The sequence below is a fragment of the Callithrix jacchus genome, chromosome X, assembly GCF_049354715.1.
Source record: "Callithrix jacchus isolate 240 chromosome X, calJac240_pri, whole genome shotgun sequence".
NCBI lineage: Eukaryota > Metazoa > Chordata > Mammalia > Primates > Cebidae > Callithrix > Callithrix jacchus.
Window position 1 is genome coordinate 124,400,482 of NC_133524.1, and position 9,993 is coordinate 124,410,474.

Sequence of the window (9,993 nt, forward strand, 5' to 3'; positions counted from 1 at the left end):
CTGGTGCTAAAGCCATAATCTTTTCCTACTAACCAATGGCTTCCACAAAAATCCACATGGAAGGCTTTGATCTCTCCCTATCCATTACATGTTCATTTCTGAGACTTTCTTCTATTCCTTAGAATCTCTCTTACACTGGTGCATATTTCAATGGCCAAGTATCCAGACCATGCAGAGATCTCTTAGCCTCTGAAAAGCATGGCCTCCTGCTAATTTCTATTGGAATCAAACCAACAGAAACTCCAGTGTTTCTGTGTGGTGAAGGAGTTTAGGTGATCCTGTTGATAACTCACCTAGGAAAACTATCTCGAAGCTGCATCTCCATATAAAGCTAAGCACATGGTTCTTGCTCTGATTATACATTAAAGGTTTTATTGTTAATGATTGACGAATTTTTAAAATTTTTGTTTTTATTGAGGTAAAATTTATCTATAGAGAAATGCACATGAATAAGGATGCAATTTAATGAGTTTTAACAAATGTGCGCATCACTGTAGCCATCATCCAAATTGCGATATGCAATATTTCTATCATCTCAGAAAAAAGTCCCCTTGTACTCCTTCTTAGTCAACTCCTCCTCACAACCCCTGGCCCAGACAACCACCATTTTGATTGTTTTGTCTATTCTTGAGATGTATTTAAATGAAGTTATACAGTATGCACTGTTTTATATCTGATCTCTTTCACTCAACAATGTATATATAAAATTGATCTTTGCTGTGGCATGTATCAGTAATTAATTCTTTTTGCTGAGAACATAGCATAACTTTTTCATTCTCCTGTTGAGGAATATTTGAGTGTTTCCATCTTGGGGATATTCTAAATAAAGTGGCTTTAAACATTCTTCTGAAACTATTTTTGTGCACATAGGTTTTTATTTCTCCTGGGAAGATTTACTAGGAGTCAAATGCTGGGCCACAGGGCAAGTGTATGTTTAATTAGAAGGAAACACCTAACAATTTTCAAAAGCAGTTGCAATATTTTATATTTTTTGCCAACAAAGTACAAGAATCTCACTTGCTTCACATACTCAAAAAAGACTTGGTCTTATCAGTTTATTTAATTTTAGCCTTTCTGGTGGGTGTGTAGTGGTATCTCACTATGGTTTCTATTTGCATTTAACTGATGACTAGTGACAGTGAACATCTTTTTCATGTGCTTAGTAAGGTTGATCTATTTTTATAGTGGTAGACTACACATTTCTTCCACCAATTAAGCTGAGACACTATTAGCCTGAAGTGCTTTTGGATTGGGCAGGGCAGAGCTCACAGAAATTATGGGATGGCCTAATGCCCTTCTGTCAAGCAACCTCTTGCCGTGGTTACTATGTTTACCCCAGGGAAAGACTCTGTTTGCTGCTACTGTTGCTGCTACAACTGCCTTTACAAAAGTGCCAAATAAATAAGCCATTCCTTTCTCAAGACTCAGAAGTGTTGCTCTATTTTCAAATATATTAAAAATCTATCCAAAAGTTACCATTTTTTCTTCCAAGACTTAAACTTTAGTTTCCAGTCAAGAAGAATGGGGAGTAGACATTTTAAAATCCATCATTCAAAAAGACATATTTCATATCCCACAACACTAAAGATGGTCTTAATGCTACATAACTGTATCATAACTTAAGTCACACTGAGTTTGACTAAAAGCATCTTCAAAAAATGATTTAAAAATCATGGAAGAAGGAAAGAGCAACAGACAAAAAAATAGAGAAAAATCAAACAGATAAAGTCAAGGAAACACAGTTGCCTGGAAAATGCAGAAATGTCTATATTTTGTGTGAAGGAATACAGATCAAGCTGACTTGGTGTGATATTTGTTGTCTTCCAGCCAAATGAAATTTTTATAGTGAGCCTGAAGATGAGGAAAGGATTAACAATCAGCTGGATACGTCTCAGAAGCTTGATTGTTGTAAGTTGAAGGGATCAAGGTCATCTAATACAACTCCCTACAAAGTGCAGGAATCAGCTCATAGGATACATATATGTTTGTGTCTTTTAAAGGCTACTGGTTATAGTGAGGGCCTCTAAAGCTACACAAAATAAATCTATTGTCTTCTACATGTCAACACGTCATAAGTTATAAAACAGCTGTTAAGCCCTCTAACCTCAACTAAGGTTTCTTACCTTCAGTTCCTTTAACCATTGTTATAGAAACTAAAAACTTCTGGTCATCTTTACTTATCACAGCCATTTGTCAATATTCTCCAGTGATCCCTCCCCTGCCAAAAAAACTCCACCATGTTATATAAGTGACTGACCAGCACGGAGAATAGTGGGATGATAACCTTCTAGAAAAGATACAGTTTACTCTCAGATTACATTACATTTTTGGTTTCAACATCAGCCTTGACTAGTTTTGCCATTACAGTTAACTAAAACCCTTGGGCTTTTTTAGAAGCAATAATTTAAGCCTTGGCTTCCACACCTGAGCATTTTGATGTAGGGGTAGGGAGGAGTTGGGTACAGAACTTCTCATTAGTCCTTATTATACTTATTATATTATTTTTATACTTATTATTATACTCATTATATATTATATTATTATACTTATTATATTATCTTGTTACTTTCAGTCCATTGTTCTAACCTTCTAATACTCTGTCATACATGTGAAAATCCTTTGTAATTTTACCTTTTATTTTAGTTAAAAAATCTTTCTATAATATTTCAGTATATATATCTGCTTTAGAACCTAGAATCTAAACCATAAAACTGAATCATATCTTGTTGCCTCAGGCTCTTAAAAAACATCATTCTTAATGATTTACTACTCAGGACCTTAGGAACATAAATCCAAGAGATTAGGACATTGAGTTATAATTGTATTGAACTGATGGGGTCCTATGGAGATATTTGTGTTTTACTAAATACCTGATATGACATCATTTTTACTTATTTTTTTTCTTCAGGGATAGAAAGAAACAACAAACCATAATTCAGTATAACTAAGGGTCAAAGTTAATTAAGTTTAATGTAATTGGGACTTTACTGGAATGTCAGTTAGTTAAGTTACAACTAATGTAACACATTTGAATTTCAACTGGCAATATTATTTACTTACTAAGAAAAATATGATTAAAAAGAAGTCCTATCAGAATCCAGTGTCCCCACTAGACACATGTAAGGAAGGGAGTAGTGACATTGCTCTTAGATTAGTCTCATCAGGCCCTTAACATCAGTTTCTGAAAGGGTAATTTTGTACTTTAGTTTACTAGAATAAGGCAGGTAAGTGAGGCTTTACTGAAAAGACATCTATTAGGAAAAGATTTAAAATATTATAATGCAAGTGCTCATGGAGATTTGACGTACCTCACATTACCACTCTAGAGACTGCATTACCAAACGAGAATTTGTGATGAATATGTCAACTCTCTAGCTGCTTTTCATAAAAGCTAAAATGTACCCCCTCCCCACATACCTAAATTTTAACTGTTTGTCTAGAACTCTCATTTTTTGAAACTAATCAGAAATTTGCTGAATCTTAGTTCACAGTCCATATATATTTTATGTGGACTTTATGTGGCCCCCTCCTTTACTCTTTTCTTTATACAAACTTTTGGTTGGAGTAGAGGTTCAGTAATTACATGTACTCAACCAATGATGTTTAAATCCAGCAAAACCAAACCAAAAAAAAAAAAAAAAAAAAAAAAAACCTTGCTCTCTGATAAATACTAATCAGGCAAAAATTTCACTGCAGAAGTTTAATTCTTTAATCAGAAATAGTCAAAGACCTAGGTCGAACAATTTCTTTCAAAGCAAATTCTGGCTTAGCTTAAATATGTTTTTCTCCTCAAACTTTACTCATTGTTTGTAATATTTGTCATCTATCAAAATAGTTTTAAAATAATTGAACCTTTCTTTTTTCGGCCCAATGTGTTTGGAAAGCTCCAGTGTTCATACCCCACGCTCAATGGTCACAACCTAGATAGAATATATCAATGTGCCTACATAGCGTGATATGTTAGAAGCATGGGGTTCTGAGTCCGAGCTGATTTCCAATCCTGTCTCTGCCTCAGTTATCTCATTGCTAATACTGACATAATACATATCTCACAAGATTAAGGGATAATTTCTATAAAGTTTATGGTACACAGTAGGGACTCAATAAAGACCAGTTTCTTTACCACTTACCCCTACTCTTCTCCTTGTGCCAATGTTAAACAATACATAATAATGCCATACAGGGGAAATTCAAGAATAAGATTCAATTTGCACCATTACTGTCAACTGAACATTTGTGGTAAGTGAAGTAATCTGTCATCATCAAAATTATGAAAGTCCACATCAGATAATAATAATACTTGAACTTCAATACAGAGTACTTTATGTAAGAGAAACTCAAGTACAGCTAGGCTCCTCATTTAACCAGGGTATATATGTTCATGAAATACTTTTAAAAATAGCAATATAAAACCCCAATTCATGGATTTACTCATTGAAGTTCTTTTATATATGTGACAATTTGATATATGTGTATGTAACTGTGATGCATGTGTCTCTGTTTGTCTTTTCATATATGCTTATGTTTTCTGGTTTTTCTTTTTCTTTTTCTTTTTCCTGGGGCTCAAGATGTCATTTATTAAACATGTCCCTCCAAGACTCTCAAGGCATAAAAGTGTGATATATTAGTTAATTTGGTGAGTTTCTATCGTTTCTTACTTTCAAGACATTTTTTCTATAAATTCTCCCATAAAATTTTTACTAAAAATGTTTTCCATTTCCATTGCCTCTAAAGTTGTCTGTTTCTTTGACACACGAGGCACAATTTAGCACTAAGAACACCATCACAATCTTTCATAAACATTCCTGTAAGAATTCTTTTGATACCAATTGAGATACCATCTCCAGGTAAAGGCTTCCTCATAACACCTGCATTTCTATTCAGCCTGATTTCAACAGTGTTCAACAGGTTTAGCTTCTCACAGAAATGTCCTCCACAACCAGTGCCTCCATAGTTTCGGCCCCAAATAAGCTATCTGGCATGTAATGGTTGGAGGGTTCCTGCTAAAGATTTTCCCACATTTCTGGTATCAGAAGATTTATTCTTAAACAGTACCTGTAAGATACAAGATATACTCTATTCATCATGATGAATAGAGTACCTGTAAGATACAAGGTACAAGTAAATGTGTTGAAATCAGGCTGAATCTTGAGCCCCAGGAAAACAAAAGAAAAAGAAAAACCAGAAACCCATGGAATATTATGCAGCCATCAAAAACTATGAGTTTGTGTCCTTTGTAGGGACATGGATGAACCTGGAGACCATCATTCTCAGCAAACTGACACAAGAACAGAAAACAAAATACAGCATGTTCTCACTCACAGGCGGGTGTTGAACAATGAGAACACATGGACACAGGGAGGGGAGCATCACACACTGGGGTCTGTTCGGGGGAATAGGGGAGGGACAGCAGGAGGTGGGGAGCTGGGGAGAGATAGCATGGGGAAAAATGCCAGATATGGGTGAAGGGGAGGGAGGCAGCAAATCACACTGCCATGTGTGTACCTATGCAACTATCTTGCATGTTCTTCACATGTACCCCAAAACCTAAAATGCAATAAAAAAAGATTTAAAAAAAAGATATACTCTATTACTGATGGGATCACATTTACTTCATTCACAAGGCTTATTCCCTGTTTGAATTCCTGATTCACTACAAAGGCTTGATTTCTTGGAAAAGGTGGTTCCACAATCACTACATTTCTACCCACTAGGAGCTCACTAATGTTTAACAATGGAGGGGTTCTTGAGGAAGGCATTTCTATAGGTACTGTGTTCACAGTGTTTTGCTCTTGTATGAGTTCACTCATGTATAAGGACGTATGACTCCTGGATGAACGTTTCTCCACCTTCAGTGAATTTATGGTTTTCTCTCTTATGTGAGTTTTCTTATGTTTAATGAGGACTGACGTGGGCAAAAGCTTTGCCACACTTGCTGCAGGAATACAGTCTCTCTCCGGTATGAGTACGTTGATGCTGAATGAGCTTTGACTTTCTTCTAAAGGCTTTTTCACACTCACTACATTCATAAGGTTTCTCTCCTGTATGAATCTGCTGATGTCCGGTCAGGTCTAACTTAAAATAGAAGGTTGTTCCACAATCACTGCATTCGTAAGGCTTCTCTCCTGTGTGAAGTCTCTAGTGTGCAAGGAGGTATGCCTTCTGGGAAAAGGCTTTCCCACACACACTGCACCCACAGAGTTTCTCTCTAAGTATGGGATCGCTGATGTCTATTGAGCAGGCACTTCCAGCTGAAGGCTTTTACGCATTCACTGCATCCATAGGGTTTCTCTCCTACATGGGTCTTCTGATGGACCATGAGCTGTGACTTTCTGGAGAAGGCTTTTCCACATTCACTACATTCGTGGGGTCTCTCTCCCATATGAGTTCTCTGATGCTCAGTGAGCTAAATCTTCCTCATAAATGTTTTCCCACATTCACCACATCCATGGGGTTTCTCTCCTCTCTCAGTTCTCTGATGTTGAATAAGCTATGCTCTCCTGGAGAAGGCTCTCCTGCACACACTGTATTCATGTGGTTTCTTTTCTGCATACATTTTTTGATGGTCACTGAGCTGTGATTTAGTGCTACAGGGTTTAACACATCTATGGTATTTAATTCCAGTAAGGGTTTTGTCATGTTTGATATGGAGGCATGATTTCCCATATCCACCAAATGCATCAGAATCTTTTCCTACATATCTTCTATTCTGGATCACAAAACCCGGACAGGTTTGACTGTGGGCCACTCCTTCTCCTATCCATGGGGGTTCTCCTGCTCCAACTTGAAGAGTGAATCTGGCTTGGTGCCTTGATACCCTACTGATACTAGGTTTCTGTAGTTCTCCAACATTACTTCCTTGTACAAGACCTTCTAAGATGAGTCCAGAAACTACCACTCCTCTCTGGTGAAGTCCACAGCCACGTCTTCTAATGACAATGACCCCTCCCCTGAAGAACTGCCTTGATCCCTCCTCACAGACATTACAATCATGGCATTTTTCATGTGTTTCCTGTTACTTCTGCCAAGTCAGAGGCAGAAGCAGGTTCTTCTCACTCCATATACACTTGCCACCTGGCTAAAGTTATTTGCAGGTGAAAAAAATGCTCAACTGACCGATGACCTCCGTCTCCACCACTGGAGGCAAGTCATGGACCCTAAATCTCTAAAGATTCACCTCTGCCTGCCACCCCACGACCCCTGCACGCTACAGATGTGACCCTCGCAGGCTTCAGAGATGGCAGTTTTCCTTTTTTTTAAATCAAACTAGAAACATTTTGAGATCAAGCATTACATTACTATTATAGTAAGATTCATGTCATTAGTAACATGTATGTCTTCCTCATTAGACTGAGCTTTCCTCACAAACCAAGACAAAATTTTCTCCAACCCAGTTCTAAGTCTTACCCACAAATGTTGCTGAGTGTCAATCCCTTGTTGATTAATTACATGAGCATAGAGCAGAGCCTAGAGATTACTAATAGATGCTGAGAGTAGCTGAATATTTATCCCAGAGAACTGTTTCACACAACATTGGCCCCTAGATTTAGAATATCCATAATGAACCATTCCTAGGTGAGGTGCTTAAATGGCTAAAGAAACTGCAGCTGTTCCGCTTGTATTAATAGCATCACAGTCAAATGGTCAATAAAATGCAGCAACACAGAAGCAAACCGAGAATGTGACTGATGGGGAAGATTTTTTATAACATAAACAACACTGGCCTAAAAGTCAGACAACCTGGGCCCTGTTCTGACTCTACCACTGACTTTTCTGTGACGGTGGCTAGTTTACTTTATTTCTCTGTTATCAGATATTGGATATTTATGAAATGAGTAGACAAGACTCTAAGTTCCTTCCCAGGTCTAAAAGCCTACAGGTCCACATTATATAAAAATTGATGCTTCTATCTTAGCATTCATGCTCAAATTAGAGTCTATATTACCCAGGCTAGCATGTGATCAATTGCTGCTCTGGTGTGAATTGTTTCTTCTACATTCAGCTTGTGATCTTTATACAGGAATCATGGATCACACATCTATATTTTAAGCCAAAACTTAGGCCGTGGCTGCTCAAAGTAGTACATGCTTTGAAAAGTATCTATGTTGATTGATTCATCTGGAAAATGACAAATCTGCTACTGATTTGGCTTCACAGCTGTGATGTTGAGATTAGTAAGGTAATATAACATTAACATTGGCACTGCTTTGAGCTTGTTAAATAAGAGATGGTGTAAGTTCAGAGTAAATGCACATATCAGGATCAATTTTCTATTTCCTTCCAAACATTTCCAGTGCTCTGCAAATATGAAATAGCATGATGGGGCCTACTAGTTCCTTTGAAAACCTTTTTCAAGAAGTCTGGCATTTCTATGTCTGACCATAAAATGATAGTTTAAAAGACATTCTAAGAAACCTAGCTCAGTAGTAGCCACTGAGATTATTCCTATGTTTAGTAGCATAGTGGCTCCCACATGGTTATTGTGAGGGATTGCAGAGATACTGTTAGCCTCTAACCCTGCTCTACAGCCTGCCCTTACAGTTTTACAAGTTCACTGAGATGCTCACCTTCGAGTCACCTCTGTGACTCCAGAAGAGGCAAGACTTAGGAAGTTTGAATCATGGGAAGAAGAAGAAAAACATGTACAGGGCTTTTAGTAAGAACAAGCCCAAGAAAGGGATAAGGAGAGAGTACTTAAGGGGAAAAGAGATACTAATGGCTAATTTGTTAAACAATTGCACCAGAGCTAACGTCAAAGTGGGGTAGAGGGGTGGGCAGAAGATAAAACATACCTTCTTTCCTTCAGATGAAACAAAATGACAATTCAAACATGACTTCTAAATGTAACTGTTGTCATTTTATTAAACCCTGGGCACAGCACTTCATTATTTAGCCTTCGGCTTTCTTACTGGAACTCAAGCACTTTTCACCATCTCTACTGCTACAACCCTTGTCCAAGCCACAAGCATCCCTCATCTGGATCTTTCATCAGTTTACTGACTGGTTTCTTTGTTTCCATGTTTGTCTCTTCTATCCATTGCACAGCAGCTACAGTGATGGTTTCAAAGCACAAATTAGATACTGTGAGTACCTTGCTTAATGCTTTCAGAACGCTTTCCATGGAAAGTGGAATCATATCCTATGGCTTTTCCATGAGCCCTTGCCTATCTCTGTAACTTTACATCTTTATTACTCTTTCTCTCCCTTTCTACACTGACCTTCATTCTATCCCTTGAATGCCTTGAGATTATTCTTATCTCAGAACATTTGCACGTAGCCTTTTGCATGGAAATTATCTCAATATGAAATTGCCTTTTTAAAACCACGTTTGTTTTCCACCTTCCTTCACTAAGTGATAAAGTCCATGAGGGAAAAGACCTTGTCAATCTTCATCACCATTTTATACTCAGTGCTTTGGCCATAGTTGGGATGTAATGATTGGCAAAGAAAAGTTTGTCAGAAGAATGAATGAATGGCCAAGGAAGCCAACAAGTGATGAAAAGACTTGTAAATGAGTATCCTAGAAGGTCCAGATGAAATTAGCTATCATGGCTATAATCAATCAATTCATCATAGTTCTATAGTTTTCCTTAGAAACACTCAGCACCTCATAAGCAAACAAATTTGTTAGAAGTTATCCAGGGCTTGCATTGGCAAGGCAAAAAATTTTGACAGATTTTTCAGGGGTCTAAGGAATCCCAAGGTATTAGTGAGCATATAATCAAAATGGCTGCCCACAGAGCCCAGTGAATATGGCGGCAAACCACAGTGGGAAGTAATGGGCTAGGAAAATTGGGAGTAATTAAGAGTGTAGAGGTGACAATGGGACCAAAAAGAGAACAGTCAGTGGGCGGTAAGGGATAGGAGCCAATGGTTAAAAAGGAGAATCAGAATTCAGGATCATGGATCAGGGTACATTATGGTTGAGATGAAGGGAATATGGAGTTGGGGAAATGAGTTCAGGAACAAAATGGAAAAAAAATCTTTAATTAC

The 9,993-nt window shown here is 37.6% G+C and overlaps 1 pseudogene; it reads right to left on the minus strand.

Annotated features, from left to right (window-relative positions):
* Positions 1–5,513: 5,513 nt before the first annotated feature.
* Positions 5,514–7,005, minus strand: LOC100413312 (uncharacterized; annotated as a pseudogene).
* Positions 7,006–9,993: the final 2,988 nt, after the last annotated feature.